The following is a 25,510-nucleotide window of genomic DNA, read 5'->3' as shown; positions in this document are numbered from 1 at the left end:
AACAGCCAATATGGCGGCCGTAAAACCCTCTTTTATTTAAAGTGTACATTGCTGTTTGGGGAAGTGGTTTTGCCTTCTTTCACTTGTATCTTTGACCGTCTGCTCTACCAAATACCATTCTGTTCTCTGTTTACACTGTAGCTAACTCGTTCCTTTCTGGATATATTTGCACTTTGCTGATTATGTAGCTAGACACCACGACATTTAAAATATACATTCATCCGACAATACGTCCTCCTTTACTTGCACGTTCCCTGTATCCATTGCAGAGTGCGATAGAATATATCGGCGCTTACTAATTAACAATGATAATATTTGTAGACATTGAAGTCCTCTCTATAAGATGCATTGCATTAGACTATCTCTATCAAAGCCAAGGTAATGATACTGGAAAAATCTGTGCCACTACTTAACTAAAGGAGGGGTAGGTACGACACGAGAGATTCCCTGTGGCTACCTACTGTCCATATACTCCCACTTTTACATAACATTTAAAAAAGAACACCAGTATGCAAAGCATTGAAGACGTTTTGTACTGGTGTCGTTTCTGTCAATAGGGGAGAGCCATTTCTACATCTCACCTTGGTAATCCTCTCTCGTCAATTAAAATATCCATATCTCCAATAGGATAATTAGAAATATTACAACCAACTAAAAGTCTACCGTGTAATAAACTAACAGTAAATGGCTTGCAAGGTGAGGATGATAAAATCATTGGCGTGAAACAATATTCTGAAAACACATTAATCAAAAAGCATGGGATTCTATGCAAATTGGCACTTATTGAAACAGAAAATGATACGATTTAAAGCAGGGTTGAAAAGCAAAATATGATTAGATGAAATTGCGATGATAAACTCCTTTTAAACGCTCGTTCACAGAATGGGAGATCGCCTGCAAATGCTATTTTAGAAGAAATGTTTCTGTGCGTCTTTGAATTGGGGATTTTGGGAAAGTTAATAGAGTGAGTGAGGGTGAAATACTATTTTTTTTTTAAATAAACAAGCATAATATATGATTAGAGATCCCAGAAGAGGAGAGAAGATGTTCAGTCTGTAAGGTCGTTTCTGTTACAGGGTATCCTGACCAGTTAGAATAGTCATGTCTTAAAGGGGAACTATGTAAATGTTTAAAATGTGCTGACCAGGTGATGCTCCATTTAACCCCTTAAGGACACATGACATGTGGGACATGTCTTGATTCCCTTTTATTCCAGAAGTTTGGTCCTTAAGGGGTTAAAGCAATAATTGCCCTTTAGCATAATAGATATTGTCGCTCTCTGGGTATTCTACAGACAGCAGTCAGTCCCTCTAACTGTTGGACCAGTGGCAGCTGCCTTATATATACACTGCTTAAAGTGGGACAATGACCCTCGCTCACTGAACTTGGCTTTTGCTGATGTCACCAAAAGAAAATCACAATATCTAATAAGTAAAATGCATTAAAAGGTACTTTACAAAGCAGCAGATATTGAACTATGTGACATTGTATGAACAATGAAAGGCTCGCTCTATGTACTTTGGTAGGAGTGCACCTGCCAAACCGTGAAAGCGAATTCAATAGGTATCGGATGAGTGGAACTGCAACAATATCTAAACGGCATATCCCATAAACCCAGATATTTATAGAATGATTAGAAAACAAATGATTGGTTGAACCTCTTCCTTGTCTGAATGGGGGACGAGGGGGCTGTCTGCTGCAACACTCACTGTGCATGCGCTGCAGCTCTGTAAACTTTACAGGTAAATAACTATTTATATATTATTATAAATGTATGCACGTTTGCACATTTTTACTGCATAAGCAATACATTTCATTCAGAATTGGGGGTCAATTCCAAATCCCTTTTTCGTGGTAGTTGCTCTTTAACCCCTTAAGGACACATGACATGTGTGATATGTCATGATTCCCTTTTATTCCAGAAGTTTGGTCCTTAAGGGGTTAAACATACGACCCTTTCATCCAGACATCATATCTAACAGTCCCATTCAGAGTATTCAGGACTGTCTGCCTGTACTCTGTGCTGATTAAATGGCCAGGACGCTTAGTTTAGATCCCGCTGGTAGCCGCGTTGTGTTCTTTTCAATTTCTGTCACTTTTTAGGCAGCATAAAAATGAACCGATAATAAAAATGTAAGTTTCAGCTCCAAAGAACTGAATTAATATACAATGTACTTGGTCAGGCAGAAAAGGGGATAATAACAGTTTGGATATCTTTCAGATCAGTGGCAGCAAAGCGAAGTCAAAGGTTGAACATGACAGACAGTTGTTTTTAAGTTTTCTTTTCAGCCTAACGTACAGGAGGTTTATTCACTAAGCAGTGAGATTTAGACCGTTTACAAGGTGCATAACACAGCTCAATATAGCGGCGTATAAAAATACATCCTCCTCTGCTGAGATACAGTTTGTTTTCCCACAAATTTGTCTTCGATTTCTTAAATAGTTTTTCATGTCACCATAACTCATTGCTTACGGAACACTGTGTATAGGTGAGCTAACATTTTGATTTAGATTTTTTTTTTTTGCAGGGCTCCACCCAATTGCTCTGCATCTCTGCAGAGAGACTGTGAATGACTCTCCCCATTTCAACATCCTCTGCTTACGCCATCAGGGCGGAGCAAACACCATGCAAGGTGAGTTTAGAGACGGCTCGATTTGATGTTCAGCCATATCCTGTCCCCTCCCCCCACCGATACTGCCACTCGGCCAACATAGGAACATGGTCCCACAGAACCATGCCACCACATGTGACAGTGCCGGATGTGGTATCTCTAGCTGGCACATTCCGCACTCCGGTCCATATGTGTTTCATAAAGTTATATCTACATGTTTACATCTGCAGGTATCCCTGGATGACAAGGAATGCGGTATTCTACATCTGTGCAGTTACATCCTCCTTTGTCTTGTCATTGCGTTTTTTCTTTAATAAATTCACTTAAAGTGATCCTTTGCCAACAGTTCCTTATGTTCTTAAAGTGTTTTTTTATTCATTGGGAAATTCAAAGACTAAAAATCGAAAATATAAATGACTTAAATTTCAGAAGAATTGGCCAAGTCGGAGTTTTGTGGAAAAGGTCAGACTTTGTGGAACCATCAGCGATGGCGTCTGACGTGTTTAGGTTTAGTCTTGTCTCTGACTCCTTAAACAAGCCCGTAACATGCTCCTTCTTGACATTCAGCGTCCGTGTTGCTCAGATTTATCTCATTTATTCCCTTTCTGCTGCTTTTCTTCTCGACAATTTGCTTGCTGCTCACACAAGGAGAAAGAATTGTGCATTTAACGTGGGCTGGTGCAGCCAGCCGCCGGCACATTCAATCCTGATTGACGTCTGGCTGCATTAATCCATGGGGAAAAATGGGCTGCTTTCTGGCAGTCCGAGAGTTAATGGAGACATGCATAGAAAATACAGCACTCTAAAACATTAGACACTCTAATGAACTCACAGACTCTCTAAAACAAAAACAGACACTCTAATAAACTCACAGACTCTCTAAAAAACAGACACTCTAATAAACTCACAGACTCTCTAAAAAACAGACACTCTAATAAACTCACAGACTCTCTAAAACACAAACAGACACTCTAATGAACTCACAGACTCTCTAAAACACAAACAGACACTCTAATAAACTCACAGACTCTCTAAAACACAAACAGATACTCTAAAAACCTCAAAGAAACTCTAAAACACAAACAGACACTTTAATAAATTTACAGACTCTCTAAAACACAAACAAACACTCTAATAAACTCACAGGCTCTCTAAAACACAAACTGATACTCTAATAAACTCACAGACTCTCTAAAACACAAACTGACACTTTAATAAATTTACAGGCTCTCTAAAACACAGACACCCTAATAAACTCACAGACTCTAAAACACAAACAGACACTCTAATAAACTCACAGACTCTCTAAAACACAAACAGACACTTTAATAAATTTACAGACTCTCTAAAACACAAACACTCTAATAAACTCACAGACTCTCTAAAACACAAACACTCTAATAAACTCACAGACTCTCTAAAACACAGACACTAAAAATCTCACAGACTCTCTAAAACACAAACAGACACTCTAATGAACTGACAGACTCTCTAAAACACAAACAGACACTCTAATAAACTCACAGACACTCTAAAATGAAACAGACACTCTAAAACTCAAACCGATACTCTAATAAACTCACAGACACTCTAAAACTATAGACACTCTAATAAACTCACAAACTTTCTTTAACATTAGACACTCTAATTAACTCACAGACACTCTAAAACGCAAACAAGCAAGAACTCTAAAGCATAAATACACACGCAAACCTCTCATATAATCTAAAGCGGTAACAGACATGACATATGCATAGTCGTCTTCTCGGCACACGCTTTTAATACCCGTAACCCTCCAAGAAGACTCAGACACCTTGTTTTGGAAAAAAATTATCACAGCTTTAATGGCTCAAAGATAACATAAAATAAGGTCATTGTCAACATACTCGAACATTGCATATCAACCCCAATTCCTCTCAGAATTTGACCCGAGACAATGACCCACATGAACAATAATTGATACCCCATTATAACACATAAACCATTGCCACTGAGGGCATGAAATTACAGGTTTTAAAATGTAGGGATATACCGAGATACACCCTACACACACCAGGTTCGGAGCTACTAACAAGCTTGAACATACAATACCAATTCCAACTTAATTGTTCTTAGCGAACTAAAACTATCCTACAGATAAACAAACGACCTACACCGTAACTTTTCTATCCATCCGTTGCTGCCATGACCAAACGGGTACTGAATACAAAAAGGGACAACAAAAGGGTGGAATAACAACAGGTAAGTGAGGATTAGATAGCCCCTTGTATCGGATCACCTTCCGTTGACGGATGCTCCTAGCGCTTCCTGAGGACTCCCAGCACTGCAGACGACACCACAACCACCGCAGACTCCACAACCGCCGTAGCTTAACTGGAGCCGCGCCGTCTTCCTTCCACCCTGAATGAACCTCCAGAATTCAGGACCGTGTGGGAAAGACCTCTCCTCCAGGAGAGCGTATCCGGAACAAGAACTAAGTGATTAAAGCTCAAGGGAGTATGCAGAGCATAGCAATCCCCAGTGTGATATAGCAGTTCCCTCCAATAACGAGACAAGGCTACGTATTGAGGGTCAAGAAGAACTCTGGTTTAATGACAGGGACTCTGCTTTTATGCAGTGCTCCCCTGCAAGGGAGGCGCCCACAGGCAATTAGGCATTAACCAATCACATATCACCGGTTACATCCCACATATTCCCTCCCCTCTGCTTGGGAGATAATTGAGTTTCCTACTGTATCTACTCAATTATCTCCAAGCTGAAACTTTTACATTTTTATAAATTTCTATAACTTCTAAAATATACATGTCACAAACATAAAACATACATTTTCATAATCAATCCATTCAGGGGAACAACATATTTAAAAATGGCACGAATCAGACCAGGGGTTCAAAAGTTAGTAAAACTTTCCGGCCCAAACCAGTTTCAGAGTCTTCTATCCTGGAGATAATTGAGAAGTAATCCAATTATCTCCAAGGACAGAGGCAAAACTCCATTAGCCACATGGCAGACAAATTACAATAAAATACATAAAAATACATACTGTTACATTTATCACATAGAACATACACATTCTACCTATCCCCAGATAGCTTAGATCTGAGCGCACATTATTACCGGATGGCGCTCAGATCACATACATACAGTTCAATCGCCATGGAGCCAAAGTCTTTCATACAGTCTTTCAGTATACGGCTGGGCTCCATGGCATAGCTATCTGGGGTAGCATGGCTTTAACCCCTTAAGGACAGAGCTTCAGAAGCTTGACTTACGCTTAATGACACAAGCAATTTTTGCATTTTCTTGCTGTTTGCGTTCAACTGCAATTTGCATCTCTCTCATTTATTGCACCGACACATATTATATACTGTTTTTTAAAGGACAGAAAGGGCTTTAATTTGATATAACATATATATATATAAATGCTTACTTATTATAAAAAAACTACAGAAAAATGCAAAAAATATGAAAAATATTGTTTTTTTTTTACAGTTTTTGCAATCATAATGTGTGCCTAATTAGTGCAGGTTAAGGAAGTAATTAAAAATAAATTCATTTATTTGTTCTGATTTACAGAATATATAATGTGTCTGGGATTTTAAGTATTTTTTTTGGTAGTTACAGGTCACAAAGCACAAGGAGTAAAATAAACTTTTAATGTGGAGCGATTTTAGAATTTGGTATGTTTGTCTTGTAAGCTTAATAGCCATAAAAGAAAACAAAATTGCCACACAAAAGTATATATTTATATAAAGTAGACACCACAGGCTATTTACCTAAGGTTGTTTTGACACTTTCTACGTAGCCATTTTACCGCCAACCTCTGCTAAATATTAGAGTAAAATTGTGTTTTTTGGGGGTTTTCGCAAACAAACGTATAACAAAGAACTTCTCATGTGTATTTTGTAAAGTTGGTGTGTGCTATTCCTGTACAAAGTTTTATTATGTGTTCAGTTACTTCTGCTGAGTACAACGGTACCCCCATTGTATGTCTTTGGCACTATTTTGTGAAGCTACAGTGCCATATAGGAGACCTGTCCTTTTCAGTATTCACAGTCGAATTTTGAGAGAGGGATTTAATGAGCCTATGCTTCCATTTGGGGTATTATAACAGTTTGGCTGTTCAAAAACCTCCACAAAGGCCTACCATTTGTAAAAGTAGACACTGCAGGGTATCTCATAAGGTGCATATTGTGCCTTAACATGCCCCCATTTTTTTACCATTACATGCCAAAGTATGTGGTAAAAAATAATTTTGTGCATTTTTTACATACGGATTGCATTTTTGCTGGGCATTTTGTATATTTCATATGTGCCACTAAGTTCAAACCCCCCAAATTATGCTCAGCTAAGTCTTCTGAGTAAAAGGACACCCCCATTGTATGTCTATGGCACTATTTTGTGAAGCTACAGTGCCATACAGGAGACCTGTCCTTTTCAGTATTCACAGTAGAATTTTGAGAGACGGATTTAATGAGCCTATGCTTCCATTTGGGGTATTATAACAGTTTGACTGTTCAAAAAAACTCCACAAAGGCCTACCATTTGTAAAAGTAGACACTCCAGGGTATATCATAAGGTGCATATTGTGCCTTAGCATGCCCCCATTTTTTCACCAATATATGCCAAAGTATGTGGTAAAAAATAATTTTGTGCATTTTTTGACATACGGATTGCATTTTTGCTGGGCATTTTGTATATTTCATATGTGCCACTAAGTTCAAAACCTCCAAATTATGCTCAGCTAAGTCTTCTGAGTAAAAAGACATCCCCAATGAATGTCTTTGGCACTATTTTGTGAAGCTACAGTGGCATATTGGAGACCAAGCCATATCAGTTTTTACAGAACTTTGAATTTTGACGCTGGGCCTTTGAGGAGAGAAAAAAGGATTGGGACATCCTTGAATGGTCCAGAAGCGCATACCACCTGAGTCATATGAGGGTATGACTCCAGGCTTGTGAGTTATAATATCTCATCCTATATATTCTTAATTCTTATTTACAGTGTTGCACTATTGCCTGTATAATTTTGTTTTACAGATTATTTACTGCACCATATTTCTAGGAGCTCCACCTTTTTATATGTATGTATATTATATGTTTTGAAGTGGTGTAGGGGTTACCACTTATTAGGTGTTTGAGCACAATCTTTTCACTTTCATATAGTGCACATAACCAGTTGTATTATATGTCACTGTCATCAGGTCACATTGCTCCTACATGGCGATGGCTTTTAACCTATAAACATGTCACTACCAATAGGTCAATATGCTCCTGCTTGGGACTGTCACTCGATAAAAAGGTGAAATTCTTAAATAAATAAATGTATAGTGACCAGCAGAGCAGATTTAAATATCACAGTGAAATGTCATGGTTCTGCATTTAGTGTGAAAATGTCAGGCCTGCTCTACCATATCTCTCCATTCATCTGAGTAAAATTGGCTTGTGCGATGACTCATTAATTTCCTTATTTCTCTGATGTAAACCTAAACATGTGTAATAGGCCATAAGGTCAATGACATTAAAACTCCCCACTCGTTATTCCCATAGCTCATACCTGGACACAGTAAGGGCCATCTGACCTGACCTGACGGGTTGCGATCACACACCATGGACCGTCTCGGGCTTTTGGAACTTGTGTTTGGGGTCTATGGAAACGAGAAGAGCTGTGTAGTACAGATATTCTATTATCTGTATGTCTGTCCGTCTGTCGTTTTGTCTGTATATCTGTCTCTAGTCTGTCCGGTTTTATTGTAAAAGATCATATGATCGTTAACTGAGTTGGATGACCCATTGTTATGGAAACTATGAGATTTTGATGTAAGATTCATTCTTGTCTAACAGATATCTACAGAGCTATTACTTAGGTAGAAAACAATAACATCAAATAATATCTCCAGGGCTGGAATAAGACCCACGGCAAAGCTTGTGAAAAAAATATATATTGTAACTCCGAAACAGGCATCACAGCATGAAGCCATCCACAGTAACAGGAGCATCGATCCCGTCTCCGACTGAGTGACTGCCCATGTCCTCAATCCCATCCTCTCAAAACAGAGCTTCTTCTCCTGTACCCTTCAAGAAGTAACATGCTGCAGTCAGTCTACCTTCAGCCTTAACTCTCCTCTCTCTTTTTCCTTGGATTGAGTCAGTCCCCTTCATCTTGAAAATACAACTTGTGTTTACGCCATTCTAAATTCAGGATGCAACTTGTTCAATCAGCCACGTACCCTGCGATATACAGAGTAATAACACAATCCGCCACGCACCCTGCGATATACAGAGTAATAACACAACCCGCCAAGTACCCTGCGATATACAGAGTAATAACACAATCCGCCACGCACCCTGCGATATACAGAGTAATAACACAACCCGCCACGTACCCTGCGATATACAGAGTAATAACACAACCCGCCACGTACCATGCGATATACAGAGTAATAACACAACCCGCCACGTACCCTGCGATATACAGAGTAATAACACAACCCGCCACGCACCCTGCGATATACAGAGTAATAACACAACCCGCCAAGTACCCTGCGATATACAGAGTAATAACACAATCCGCCACGCACCCTGCGATATACAGAGTAATAACACAACCCGCCACGTACCCTGCGATATACAGAGTAATAACACAACCCGCCACGTACCCTGCGATATACAGAGTAATAACACAATCCGCCATGCACCCTGCGATATACAGAGTAATAACACAATCCGCCACGCACCCTGCGATATACAGAGTAATAACACAACCCGCCAAGTACCCTGCGATATACAGAGTAATAACACAATCCGCCACGCACCCTGCGATATACAGAGTAATAACACAACCCGCCACGTACCCTGCGATATACAGAGTAATAACACAACCCACCACGTACCCTGCGATATACAGAGTAATAACACAATCCGCCATGCACCCTGCGATATACAGAGTAATAACACAACCCGCCACGTACCCTGCGATATACAGAGTAATAACACAATCCGCCACGTACCCTGCGATATACAGAGTAATAACACAATCCGCCACGTACCCTGCGATATACAGAGTAATAACACAACCCGCCACGTACCCTGCGATATACAGAGTAATAACACAACCCGCCACGCACCCTGCGATATACAGAGTAATAACACAATCCGCCACGTACACTGCGATATAAAGAGTAATAACACAACCCGCCACGTACCCGGCGATATACAGAGTAATAACACAATCCGCCACGTACCCTGCGATATACAGAGTAATAACACAATCCGCCACGTACCCTGCGATATACAGAGTAATAACACAATCCGCCACGTACCCTGCGATATACAGAGTAATAACACAACCCGCCACGCACCCTGCGATATACAGAGTAATAACACAATCCGCCACGTACCCTGCAATATACAGAGTAATAACACAACCCACCACGTACCCTGCGATATACAGAGTAATAACACAACCCGCCACGTACCCTGCGATATACAGAGTAATAACACAATCCGCCACGTACCCTGCGATATACAGAGTAATAACACAATCCGCCACGTACCCTGCGATATACAGAGTAATAACACAATCCGCCATGCACCCTGCGATATACAGAGTAATAACACAATCCGCCACGCACCCTGCGATATACAGAGTAATAACACAACCCGCCAAGTACCCTGCGATATACAGAGTAATAACACAATCCGCCACGCACCCTGCGATATACAGAGTAATAACACAACCCGCCACGTACCCTGCGATATACAGAGTAATAACACAACCCGCCACGTACCCTGCGATATACAGAGTAATAACACAATCCGCCATGCACCCTGCGATATACAGAGTAATAACACAATCCGCCACGCACCCTGCGATATACAGAGTAATAACACAACCCGCCAAGTACCCTGCGATATACAGAGTAATAACACAATCCGCCACGCACCCTGCGATATACAGAGTAATAACACAACCCGCCACGTACCCTGCGATATACAGAGTAATAACACAACCCGCCACGTACCCTGCGATATACAGAGTAATAACACAATCCGCCATGCACCCTGCGATATACAGAGTAATAACACAACCCGCCACGTACCCTGCGATATACAGAGTAATAACACAATCCGCCACGTACCCTGCGATATACAGAGTAATAACACAATCCGCCACGTACCCTGCGATATACAGAGTAATAACACAACCCGCCACGTACCCTGCGATATACAGAGTAATAACACAACCCGCCACGCACCCTGCGATATACAGAGTAATAACACAATCCGCCACGTACACTGCGATATACAGAGTAATAACACAACCCGCCACGTACCCGGCGATATACAGAGTAATAACACAATCCGCCACGTACCGTGCGATATACAGAGTAATAACACAATCCGCCACGTACCCTGCGATATACAGAGTAATAACACAATCCGCCACGTACCCTGCGATATACAGAGTAATAACACAACCCGCCACGCACCCTGCGATATACAGAGTAATAACACAATCCGCCACGTACCCTGCGATATACAGAGTAATAACACAACCCGCCACGTACCCTGCGATATACAGAGTAATAACACAACCCGCCACGTACCCTGCGATATACAGAGTAATAACACAATCCGCCACGTACCCTGCGATATACAGAGTAATAACACAATCCGCCACGTACCCTGCGATATACAGAGTAATAACACAATCCGCCACGTACCCTGCGATATACAGAGTAATAACACAATCCGCCACGTACCCTGCGATATACAGAGTAATAACACAACCCGCCACGTACCCTGCGATATACAGAGTAATAACACAATCCGCCACGTACCCTGCGATATACAGAGTAATAACACAACCCGCCACGTACCCTGCGATATACAGAGTAATAACACAATCCGCCATGTACCCTGCCATATACAGAGTAATAACACAATCCGGCACGTACCCTGCGATATACAGAGTAATAACACAATCCGCCACGTACCCTGCGATATACAGAGTAATAACACAATCCGCCACGTGCCCTGCGATATACAGAGTAATAACACAATCCGCCACGTACCCTGCGATATACAGAGTAATAACACAATCCGCCACGTACCCTGCGATATACAGAGTAACAACACAATCCGCCACGTACCCTGCGATATACAGAGTAATAACACAACCCGCCACGTACCCTGCGATATACAGAGTAATAACACAATCCGCCATGCACCCTGCGATATACAGAGTAATAACACAATCCGCCACGTACCCTGCGATATACAGAGTAATAACACAATCCGCCACGTACCCTGCGATATACAGAGTAATAACACAATCCGCCACGTACCCTGCGATATACAGAGTAATAACACAATCCGCCACGTACCCTGCGATATACAGAGTAATAACACAATCCGCCATGCACCCTGCGATATACAGAGTAATAACACAATCCGCCACGTACCCTGCGATATACAGAGTAATAACACAACCCGCCACGTACCCTGCAATATACAGAGTAATACAATCCGCCACGTACCCTGCGATATACAGAGTAATAACACAACCCGCCAAGTACCCTGCGATATACAGAGTAATAACACAACCCGCCACGTACACTGCGATATACAGAGTAATAACACAATCCGCCACGTACACTGCGATATACAGAGTAATAACACAATCCGCCATGCACCCTGCGATATCCAGAGTAATAACACAATCCGCCACGTACCCTGCGATATACAGAGTTAGAACACAATCCGCCACGTACCCTGTGATATACAGAGTAATAACACAATCCGCCACGTACCCTGCGGTATACAGAGTAATAACACAATCCGCCATGTACCCTGCGATATACAGAGTAATAACACAATCCGCCACGTACCCTGCGATATACAGAGTAATAACACAATCCGCCACGTACCCTGCGATATACAGAGTAATAACACAATCCGCCATGCACCCTGCGATATACAGAGTAATAACGCAATCCGCCACGTACCCTGCGATATACAGAGTAATAACACAATCCGCCACGTACCCTGCGATATACAGAGTAATAACACTATCCGCCACGTACCCTGGGATATACAGAGTAATAACACAATCCGCCACGTACCCTGCGATATACGGAGTAATAACACAATCCGCCACGTACCCTGCGATATACAGAGTAATAACACAATCCGCCACGTACCCTGCGATATACAGAGTAATAACACAACCCGCCACGTACCCTGCGATATACAGAGTAATAACACAACCCGCCACGTACCCTGCGATATACAGAGTAATAACACAACCCGCCACGTACCCTGCGATATACAGAGTAATAACACAACCCGCCACGTACCCTGCGATATACAGAGTAATAACACAATCCGCCACGTACCCGGCGATATACAGAGTAATAACACAATCCGCCACGTACCCTGCGGTATACAGAGTAATAACACAATCCGCCACGTACCCTGCGATATACAGAGTAATAACACAATCCGCCACGTACCCTGCGATATACAGAGTAATAACACAATCCGCCACGTACCCTGCGATATACAGAGTAATAACACAATCCGCCACGTACCCTGCGATATACAGAGTAATAACACAATCCACCACGTACCCTGCGATATACAGAGTAATAACACAATCCGCCACGTACCCTGCGATATACAGAGTAATAACACAACCCGCCACGTACCCTGCGATATACAGAGTAATAACACAATCCGCCACGTACCCTGCGATATACAGAGTAATAACACAATCCGCCACGTACCCTGCGATATACAGAGTAATAACACAACCCGCCACGTATCCTGCAACACTTGGGGTAATGAAGGATTTCCCATGCATTTCGCGGTGTTTGCTGTAATGAATGAATCGGATGTGCTGCAGTCTTGTTTCCTGTGTTTACTTTTTCGGGCGCAGTGATTCGGGAGGACGTTTTATGTCAGTTATCAGTTCTAACTGCATTCTCTGTGGTTGGATCTGAGCATGTCAATGGAAGCAGGTCATTTAAATTAAATTGAATTTTACAAACCTCACAATTTCCGTATACAATTTCCGTATACAAAATTGTCCAAAGATCATGTGAGTTAATGAATAAAAATCATGTCTCATAAAGCAGCCCTGTCCGTGTAGCTAGATTCCATGTGAGCCGTGTTAAATCCTTCCGTGAATTTTCACACTCTCCCCAAGGTTACTTCTCACAGCCAAGGTTACTGGGTGATTACAGCATATAATCTAATGCTGAACACTCGGCAAATTGAGGCCATTTCTGTTACACCAGTCTGAATCTTAATGGGATGGAGGGGAGAATGGGAACAAGCACTGGACTAGAACAGAGACACCACTAATGGGTTAAAGGGACAGACACATATAGAAAATAATGGCCAATGACATAAAATGTTCACAGATTAAATAATCGGTGACATATAGGAACAAAGTGACCTAATGACAGCGACATGTTTAATGGGTTAAAGGGACAGTCCCATGTAGGAGCAAAGTGACCTAATGACAGTGACATGTTTAATGGGTTAAAGGGACAGTCCCATGTAGGAGCAAAGTGACCTAATGACAGTGACATGTTTAATGGGTTAAAGAGACAGTCCCATGTAGGAGCAAAGTGACCTAATGACAGTGACATGTTTAATGGGTTAAAGGGACAGTCCCATGTAGGAGCAAAGTGACCTAATGACAGCGACATGTTTAATGGGTTAAAGGGACAGTCCTATGTAGGAGCAAAGTGACCTAATGGCAGTGACATGTTTAATGGGTTAAAGAGACAGTCCCATGTAGGAGCAAAGTGACCTAATGACAGTGACATGTTTAATGGGTTAAAGGGACAGTCCCATGTAGGAGCAAAGTGACCTAATGACAGTGACATGTTTAATGGGTTAAAGGGACAGTCCCATGTAGGAGCAAAGTGACCTAATGACAGCAACATGTATAATGGGTTAAAGGGACAGTCCCATGTAGGAGCAAAGTGATCTAATGACAGTGACATGTTTAATGGGTTAAAGGGACAGTCCCATGTAGGAGCAAAGTGACCTAATGACATTGACATGTTTAATGGGCTAAAGGGACAGTCCCATGTAGGAACAAAGTGACCTAATGACAGTGACATGTTTAATGGGTTAAAGGGACAGTCCCATGTAGGAGCAAAGTGACCTAATGACAGTGACATGCTTAATGGGATAAAGGGACAGTCCCATGTAGGAGCAAAGTGACCTAATGACAGTGACATGTTTAATGGGTTAAAGGGACAGTCCCATGTAGGAGCAAAGTGACCTAATGACAGTGACATGTGTAATGGGTTAAAGGGACAGTCCCATGTAGGAGCAAAGTGACCTAATGACAGTGACATGTTTAATGGGATAAAGGGACAGTCCCATGTAGGAGCAAAGTGACCTAATGACAGCGACATGTTTAATGGGTTAAAGGGACAGTCCCATGTAGGAACAAAGTGACCTAATGACAGTGACATGTTTAATGGGTTAAAGGGACAGTCCCATGTAGGAGCAAAGTGACCTAATGACAGCGACATGTTTAATGGGATAAAGGGACAGTCCCATGTAGGAGCAAAGTGACCTAATGACAGGGACATGTTTAATGGGTTAAAGGGACAGTCCCATGTAGGAGCAAAGTGACCTAATGACAGCGACATGTTTAATGGGTTAAAGGGACAGTCCCATGTAGGAGCAAAGTGACCTAATGACAGCGACATGTTTAATGGGTTAAAGGGACAGTCCCATGTAGGAGCAAAGTGACCTAATGGCAGCGACATGTTTAATGGGTTAAAGGGACAGTCCCATGTAGGAGCAAAGTGACCTAATGGCAGTGACATGTTTAATGGGTTAAAGGGACAGTCCCATGTAGGAACAAAGTGACCTAATGGCAGTGACATGTTTAATGGGTTAAAGGGACAGTCCCATGTAGGAACAAAGTGACCTAATGACAGCGACATGTTTAATGGGTTAAAGGGACAGTCCCATGTAGGAGCAAAGTGACCTAATGACAGCGACATGTTTAATGGGTTAAAGGGACAGTCCCATGTAGGAGCAAAGTGACCTAATGACAGCGACATATTTAATGGGTTAGAGGGACAGTCCCATGTAGGAGCAAAGTGACCTAATGACAGTGACATGTTTAATGGGTTAAAGGGACAGTCCCATGTAGGAGCAAAGTGACCTAATGACAGCGACATATTTAATGGGTTAGAGGGACAGTCCCATGTAGGAGCAAAGTGACCTAATGGCAGTGACATGTTTAATGGGTTAAAGGGACAGTCCCATGTAGGAACAAAGTGACCTAATGGCAGTGACATGTTTTTTTTTTTTTTTTTTTTTTTTTTTTTTTATTACAATTTTATGAAGTACATACAGAAACCATGTTACATCAATGTTTACATGTATTACATAGATTCAGGTTACATTTAAGAGGTTAAGTACAAAATCTGTTGTCATATCTGCATCTCCCCTTAGTTTAGATCAAGTGATGTAAATATCAGCCCAGTCTATAGCTGTCTCTTATTGTTGAGCACTTTGACCTACTATCTTTGTCGTCTGTGGTTGGACAATATGTACTTATCGGGGATATGAAACATCGTAGATTTGTATCCAGTGTATTGCCATCTTTCCGTATGTACTGGTTTTTTATTCCTGTTAACGGGGGGTGTCTATAACTCGGTAACAGGAGGGAATAGGGGGAGGGGGGGGGGGTAGGGAGAGAACATAACTTCCCGGTATAAGTTCTTTGATTTATTTGCTCATTGTCAGCATATTTTAACCCACGTTCGTCTCATGCCTTTGAGAGTCTAGTATCATCCCACATATCCCATGCGTCTATCCAAAATTTTCGTGGTGTCCTACGCGCTCGGACAGTGTATTCATATAATCTAATATCGTCTATATGAGAGATTATCATGTCTAATGTTGGAAGGTCTATTTTAAGCCACGCTCTGGCTATCACTGCTATTACTGCCATGGTTATGTGGAAAAATAAATATTTATAAGGTTTTAAGAGGTCCTGCGGCAGATGTTGTAAAAGATATACCTCTGGTTTAAGTTCCACATCTATCTTCCCTATTCTCTGCACAAGGGCTTGAACGTCTCTCCATAATTTTGCTACAACAGGACATGTCCACCAAATGTGTATGACGTCACCTATGCTATGTCCACATCGCCAGCATTCTCCTTTTTGTGTTGGGTCAATATGTCTTAATCTAGTGGGTACCATATGCCATCTGTAGAGCAATTTTCTCGACATTTCTATCTGGGAGGTGGATAAAGTGAAGTGTCTATGTGCCATAAAGCTTTTCTGCCAATTTTCGTCAGGTATTTGTCTTCCTATGTCCTGTTCCCATTTTTTGACAAAAATTAAGTCTCGTATCTTTGTTGCAGGTAAATAGCTATGGTACACTTTGGATAAGATGCCTGACGCGTTTTTAGTGGCTGTGCATAATGCAGCTAGGTCGGTCAGTTTTTGTTTGCTGTCAGTAGAGAGCTGTACATCATCGTGTTTCTGTAGCCACGATAGTATCTGTCTGTGCGCGAACTCTGCCGTTGGTGGCAACTTGTATTTTTCTTTCAGTACTGTAAAGGTTATATATCTATTCTTATCTCTAAGTTGGTATAAATGTGTTAGACCAGTGTCTGCCCATTTTTTAATGTTTAGTTGTGGGATCAGGATTTCAAAAGAGTTTAGAAGCATTGCTGGGAGCAATGCGTTCTCAAGGTTTAGTGATTTTTTGTATTTATCCCATTCTTTTAGCGTCAACGCTGTTGTGGGTAGAGTGGTGGGAAATGTTTTCCTGTATTTTTTACTTATGCCTGCCAGCGTTGTGATTTCATAGCCTCCCGTGTGTGTTGCTTCCAGGTGTACCCACGCTGGAGGTGTAGAATAGGCGTGAAAAGCTGCCACTATTGTGCTAACGTTTGCTGCTTTGTAATATAAACTCAAGTTTGGGAGGCCCATGCCTCCGTTTTTTTGTGTTAAATAGAGCGTGCTTGCAGCAACCCTGGGTCGTTTCTTAGCCCATATGAAGGTGTTAATTATGTTTTGTGCTTCTTTAATATACGCAATAGGTAGATGGATGGGCAAGGTGCGAAATAAATATTGAAGTTTAGGAAGTATCATCATTTTTGCGGCTGCTACCCTCCCAGTCCACGAGATATATTTATTCTCCCAGCTCCTCAGTTGTGTCTTTATAGAGTGGAGAAGTGTAGTGTAATTGGCTTTAAGTAGTTTGTGTGCGTTAGTTGTGAATTTTATGCCCAGGAATGTGAGATGGTCTTGTCTCCATTCAAAAGCGGTAGTTCTTTGTAGGATTTTTGTGGTTGCATGCGGTGTAAAGAGGCTCATTGCTTGTGTTTTAGTCTCGTTCAGTTTATAATATGAGCAGGCACTATATGTCTTCAGTAAGGTGTTGAAGGCGGGGATGGAGATTTGTGGGTTAGTTAATGACAGCATTACGTCATCAGCATATGCCGTAATTTTGTATTCCCTCCCTCCTTTTTTTTATACCAGTAATTTGTGTGTCGTCTCTGATAGCCTGTAGCAGTGGTTCCAAGGCTAGAATGTAGAGAAGTGGGGACAGCGGGCACCCCTGCCGAGTTCCGTTAGTTATGTATAAAATCTCTGACATGAAACCTCCATTCGTGACCCTAGCCGAGGGCTTAGAGTATAATGCATCAATTAACTTTTGGAATTGTTGTGGGAAATTAAATTTCTGCAACGTTTCTCGTAGGAATCCCCAGTGTAACCTGTCAAACGCTTTTTCGGCGTCCAGCGACAGGAACACACTGGGTTCCCCCCGTTGATGTCTAGGGTATAGTAAATTATATAGTTTTCTTGTACCTTCAGCTCCTTGTCTTCCCCTCACGAACCCCACTTGGTCATGTTTTATGATCGTGGGCATCATGTCTGCGAGTCTTGTGGCAAATAACTTGGCTAATATTTTAGTGTCCGTGTTCAGAAGGGATATGGGCCGTAAGTTTTGGGGCTTGTGAGGGGGTTTACCTGGTTTGGGTAATGTGACTATATGTGCTGTCAACATGTCCGGGGGCATAGTTCCTGTGGCCATTATACGATTAAATGTATCTACCAAGTGTGGTCCTAGATCTTGGCCAAATTTTTTATAGTATGAATTAGTGAGACCGTCCGGGCCCGGTGATTTACCCGGTGGAAGCGACTTTATTACTTGTAGAAATTCATACAAGGTGACAGGTGTTCCCAATTGTCTGCTTTGGTCGTCTGTTAGTGTAGGCAGGGAAATTTTAGACAAAAAGCTGTGTATCTCTTGTGTGGATGGTTGGTGCGTCTTGGGGTCATGTCTTATGTTATATAATGTTTCGTAAAATTTTACCATTTCTGCTAGTATTCCTCTCGGATCATGTATTTTCCCTCCTGTGTGGTTGTGTAAGTATGGAATTTTCGATTGGGCTTGTTTCTGTCTTAAAAGCGACGCCAGGGCTTTCCCAGCTCTGTTGCCCTGCGTGTAAGTCCGTATTTTCAAGTTCTGGAGCATATGTGCTGTTTCTTGTATTAGTATCTCATTTATTTGTTTTGTAATTGAGGCTATGTCTTTCGCTAGGGTATCAGAGGGGGTGGAGTATTGAGCTAATTGTAGGTCCCTCAGTCTTTTCAAGAGAGCGTGATATTTTTGTTCTTTAGATTTTTTTAAAAAAGCCGCTCTGCTGATAAACATCCCCCTAACCACCGCCTTGTGGGCTTGCCAAATAGTTGTAAGTTCTAGCTCAGGTAGTGTGTTGTTGTGAAAATATTCTTTAATGTCCTGACTCATGTGGGGGCAATATTCCTCCTGCATGAGAAGGGCATCGTTTAAGCGCCATGGGGGTTTCCCCTTATGGTCAAAAGTTGTCTGCAGCGTTGCTGTTACCGGGGCATGGTCAGACCATACAATATCTCCTATCTCACTCGTCTTAGCCCTTGTTAAAATGTCAGCAGTTACTAAAATCATATCTATTCTGGAATGGGTTTTATGAATATGGGAGAAATAGGAGTACCCCTTTTCATTGGGATGGTGAATCCTCCATAAGTCGTATAGGTTATGTTCCAGAATTACTTTATTTAATGATTTGCATTGTTGTGTGAGGAGTTTTGTTCTGGGAGCGTCAGGAGCAAGTGATGTGTCTGCCACTGGGTGTAAGACATGATTCATGTCCCCGCACAGTATAATGGATGATTTCTGCATGGGTGGAATTTTATTAAGAACTTTAAGCAAAAAGTTTCTTTGGTTTGAGTTTGGGCTATATATTCCCACCAGCGTATAGTTGACCGTGTTGATAGTACAGTATATAATGAGATAGCGACCTTGTGTGTCTTTTCTGAGTTGCAACAGTTCAAACGTGAGGGACTTGTGAAAAAGAAAAGACACTCCCCTGGATTTAGAAGAATGGGTCGCGTGAAATTGGGTCGGAAAGTCTCTGATACCAAATTCTGGGACTTTACTATGTTTAAAGTGCGTCTCTTGTATGCACATAATGTCTATCTGGTTTCTCTTTAGCTCTTCTAATAGGACCCTGCGTTTATGCGGGGTGTTGAGACCCCTTACATTATGCGATTTTATTGTCACATTCATTTGTGATGGGTAGATGGTTGCTTACAAGTATTTTATTATGCCCTAATGTAGACCTCGTCTGCCTTATGAGTGTTTTAATTCGTGTAGTTGCCACCAACAATAAGTTCAAGAATTGTGTTTGTAGACTTACGGCATATAGTGAGTGATCTTTTACGATCTCGTGTTTACCGGGTCGATGGAGGGGGTAGGAAAGTGTCAGGTGAGCGGGTGGGGTATAACTTGGATATTTACAACTTACCCCAGATGGGGTCATGGCGCCTATTTGCGGAGCCATGGGGGGTAGATATCTAAATATCTGTTAGGGTGGCTAACGGCCTTAACATTTTATTTCACTGGTTTAGGACCTAGTCGTGCGTGTGGTGACCCATATGCGACCTATTATGAACCCTAGGAGGAGATTCCTGTATTTGCTGAAATGGTAAACCAGGAGAGAACCACATAATGAGGAAAAACATAGAAAACCAAAAGAGAAAAACCACAAAAAGAAAAACATCAAGCCACAGTAAATAATAATGCATTCTCATTACGAACTTCTTGGGGTCATGTATACCAGTTGCATCCATCTGTATTCATCTATGTTGTGTCATTCAGGCATACTACCGGTTAACCCAGGGTAAGTGCTATTCCTTTATGTGTTAATGGGATGCAAGATATATATGAGTCAGTATAAGGTATCTTGCCCTCCTCTGTCCCCTCTCCTTCCCCCTTTTTTTTTTTTTTTTTTCTTCTCAACTTAGAGGGTATATGTTCGAATATTATCTTGCCCATAGTTGGTCAGTCACCTGGCCTCTAATTCTATTGTCATATTGGGACCCTTCAAGTCATTCCTTAAAAGTTTTGTGTAAAGTCATTATTTCCCTTTGGGGGTTGGGGACCTTTGTTTTTCATATAATGTATAACCCAGAAACAGCTCGTCTGTGGCACATCCCATTACCCTTCCCCATATGGTTATATACACAAAAAGGGAACATGAGAGTCCGGACCAGACCCTCAGTTCTATACACCTGTATATACGATACCTGAACTTTTAAGCAGGTGATAAATTAACTTAAATGTCCCATTGCTTTCGTTTCTTTTCTCTCATTTTTCCTCTTGTTGTTGTCTCCCTCCTTCCTTATTTCTTACTACAGTCTCTTCCGAGGGATAAATGTAGGGCGAGGGGGGTTAGCAGCTTATTCACTGCCTTGAGTCTCCGGCGTCTCTGTATTGGTTTTGGTGTCTCTGTCTTTTGCCTTTTGTAGCTGATGATGCTTCTTGTCCTCTCCTGGCTCTACCTATAACAAGTCCTATGCGTCTATAGATTTCTCCTTAGGTTTAAGGCATATCGGACGCCTGTATGATTTATGGTCAGTTATTAAACGGGTCACCATCTTCGTTGTTTAATGTTCCTGATCTTTGCGTTTCGTAGGTATCTTGGTCCAGTCCACTGGGATTCGACGAGTAGATGTCATCGATTTCTCTGCTTCTTTACCTGTTATGCCCCAGGTTTGCAGTAGCTGCGCTCCGTCTTCTGGCGAAGTAATCATGTGGGATTTGCCCTCGCGGGAGACCACCATTTTTGTCGGGAATCCCCATCTAAATCTCAGTCCATTGGTTCGTAAGCTGTCTGCAATGTGTGAGAACTCTCTTCGTTTCTTCAATGTGGCAGCGGACAGATCCGCAAATATTTTTACTGTTGGGTAGTCTGGGTGCGGTGCATCTCTATTCCTACTGGCACGTATTATGATCTCTTTTATGTGAAAGTAGTGTACTCGAGTGAGTACATCTCTCGGCACAGTATCGGGTAGGTGTCTGGGCTTGGGGATCCTGTGTGCCCGGTCCAGGAGTAACATTTCGCCCGGGACATCAGGTGCATAGGCCCTTACCAGGCCTCTGATAAATACCTGCAGATCCTCCGGTCCAACCGTTTCGGGGACTCCCCGCAGCCGCAGGTTGTTCCTTCTGGACCGATCCTCAAGGTCTGCCATTTTCATCTCTGTCGCAGTAAGTTGTTTCTCCAGGCGTTCCACATGGCTTGCTAAGTCATTGTGAGCCGTGGTAAACTCCTCCATTTTGGATTCAACGTGTGTCGTTCGTTTGCTGACCTCCTGGACGTCCCTTCGTAGAGAGTCCATGGAGTGTTGCCACGACATGATTAGCTTCTGGGACATATTGTCCAGCGCTTCTTGTATATAGCTTCGTGTGAGCTGCTCTGATGCTGTAGGCACTCCCGCGTCTGATTGTGTGTCTCGAGGCATCGGGCTGGCGTCGCCATCTTGTGAAGGCCTCAGTTGTTCCGCGGTCTCCGTTTGGTGTTTGCCTCCGAAGAAATTAATTTTTTCGCTCTTTACCGAGCCTCTCTTTGTTTTGGTTTGTGCCATATCGCTTTTTTTTTTATCAAGTTGTGGGTCCTAAATATCCGAAATTTGATATATTGGCGGCCTTGGGAGCCAGAGCTCGAGATCAAGCGACCATTAAGCTCGGCGGTTAGCCACGCCCCGGCAGTGACATGTTTAATGGGTTAAAGGGACAGTCCCATGTAGGAACAAAGTGACCTAATGACAGCGACATGTTTAATGGGTTAAAGGGACAGTCCCATGTAGGAGCAAAGTGACCTAATGACAGCGACATGTTTAATGGGTTAAAGGGACAGTCCCATGTAGGAGCAAAGTGACCTAATGACAGCGACATGTTTAATGGGTTAAAGGGACAGTCCCATGTAGGAGCAAAGTGACCTAATGGCAGTGACATGTTTAATGGGTTAAAGGGACAGTCCCATGTAGGAGCAAAGTGACCTAATGACAGCGACATGTTTAATGGGTTAAAGGGACAGTCCCATGTAGGAGCAAAGTGACCTAATGACAGCGACATGTTTAATGGGTTAAAGGGACAGTCCCATGTAGGAGCAAAGTGACCTAATGACAGTGACATGTTTAATGGATTAAAGGGACAGTCCCATGTAGGAGCAAAGTGACCTAATGACAGTGACATGTTTAATGGGTTAAAGGGACAGTCCCATGTAGGAACAAAGTGACCTAATGACAGCGACATGTTCAATGGGTTAAAGGGACAGTCCCATGTAGGAACAAAGTGACCTAATGACAGTGACATGTTTAATGGGTTAAAGGGACAGTCCCATGTAGGAGCAAAGTGACCTAATGACAGTGACATGTTTAATGGGATAAAGGGACAGTCCCATGTAGGAGCAAAGTGACCTAATGACAGTGACATGTTTAATGGGTTAAAGGGACAGTCCCATGTAGGAGCAAAGTGGCCTAATGACAGTGACATGTGTAATGGGTTAAAGGGACAGTCCCATGTAGGAGCAAAGTGACCTAATGACAGTGACATGTTTAATGGGATAAAGGGACAGTCCCATGTAGGAGCAAAGTGACCTAATGACAGCGACAGGTTTAATGGGTTAAAGGGACAGTCCCATGTAGGAACAAAGTGACCTAATGACAGTGACATGTTTAATGGGTTAAAGGGACAGTCCCATGTAGGAGCAAAGTGACCTAATGACAGCGACATGTTTAATGGGATAAAGGGACAGTCCCATGTAGGAGCAAAGTGACCTAATGACAGTGACATGTTTAATGGGTTAAAGGGACCGTCCCATGTAGGAGCAAAGTGACCTAATGACAGCGACATGTTTAATGGGTTAAAGGGACAGTCCCATGTAGGAGCAAAGTGACCTAATGACAGCGACATGTTTAATGGGTTAAAGGGACAGTCCCATGTAGGAGCAAAGTGACCTAATGGCAGCGACATGTTTAATGGGTTAAAGGGACAGTCCCATGTAGGAGCAAAGTGACCTAATGGCAGTGACATGTTTAATGGGTTAAAGGGACAGTCCCATGTAGGAACAAAGTGACCTAATGGCAGTGACATGTTTAATGGGTTAAAGGGACAGTCCCATGTAGGAACAAAGTGACCTAATGACAGCGACATGTTTAATGGGTTAAAGGGACAGTCCCATGTAGGAGCAAAGTGACCTAATGACAGCGACATGTTTAATGGGTTAAAGGGACAGTCCCATGTAGGAACAAAGTGACCTAATGACAGTGACATGTTTAATGGGTTAAAGGGACAGTCCCATGTAGGAGCAAAGTGACCTAATGACAGCGACATGTTTAATGGGATAAAGGGACAGTCCCATGTAGGAGCAAAGTGACCTAATGACAGGGACATGTTTAATGGGTTAAAGGGACAGTCCCATGTAGGAGCAAAGTGACCTAATGACAGCGACATGTTTAATGGGTTAAAGGGACAGTCCCATGTAGGAGCAAAGTGACCTAATGACAGCGACATGTTTAATGGGTTAAAGGGACAGTCCCATGTAGGAGCAAAGTGACCTAATGGCAGCGACATGTTTAATGGGTTAAAGGGACAGTCCCATGTAGGAGCAAAGTGACCTAATGGCAGTGACATGTTTAATGGGTTAAAGGGACAGTCCCATGTAGGAACAAAGTGACCTAATGGCAGTGACATGTTTAATGGGTTAAAGGGACAGTCCCATGTAGGAACAAAGTGACCTAATGACAGCGACATGTTTAATGGGTTAAAGGGACAGTCCCATGTAGGAGCAAAGTGACCTAATGACAGCGACATGTTTAATGGGTTAAAGGGACAGTCCCATGTAGGAGCAAAGTGACCTAATGACAGCGACATATTTAATGGGTTAGAGGGACAGTCCCATGTAGGAGCAAAGTGACCTAATGACAGTGACATGTTTAATGGGTTAAAGGGACAGTCCCATGTAGGAGCAAAGTGACCTAATGACAGCGACATATTTAATGGGTTAGAGGGACAGTCCCATGTAGGAGCAAAGTGACCTAATGGCAGTGACATGTTTAATGGGTTAAAGGGACAGTCCCATGTAGGAACAAAGTGACCTAATGGCAGTGACATGTTTAATGGGTTAAAGGGACAGTCCCATGTAGGAACAAAGTGACCTAATGACAGCGACATGTTTAATGGGTTAAAGGGACAGTCCCATGTAGGAGCAAAGTGACCTAATGACAGCGACATGTTTAATGGGTTAAAGGGACAGTCCCATGTAGGAGCAAAGTGACCTAATGACAGCGACATGTTTAATGGGTTAAAGGGACAGTCCCATGTAGGAGCAAAGTGACCTAATGGCAGTGACATGTTTAATGGGTTAAAGGGACAGTCCCATGTAGGAGCAAAGTGACCTAATGACAGCGACATGTTTAATGGGTTAAAGGGACAGTCCCATGTAGGAGCAAAGTGACCTAATGACAGCGACATGTTTAATGGGTTAAAGGGACAGTCCCATGTAGG

Source organism: Pelobates fuscus, chromosome 9 (genome assembly GCF_036172605.1).
Source record: "Pelobates fuscus isolate aPelFus1 chromosome 9, aPelFus1.pri, whole genome shotgun sequence".
Classification (NCBI taxonomy): Eukaryota; Metazoa; Chordata; class Amphibia; order Anura; family Pelobatidae; genus Pelobates; species Pelobates fuscus.
The sequence above is the reverse complement of the archived record's forward strand: the minus strand, read 5'-3'. Positions refer to the sequence as shown.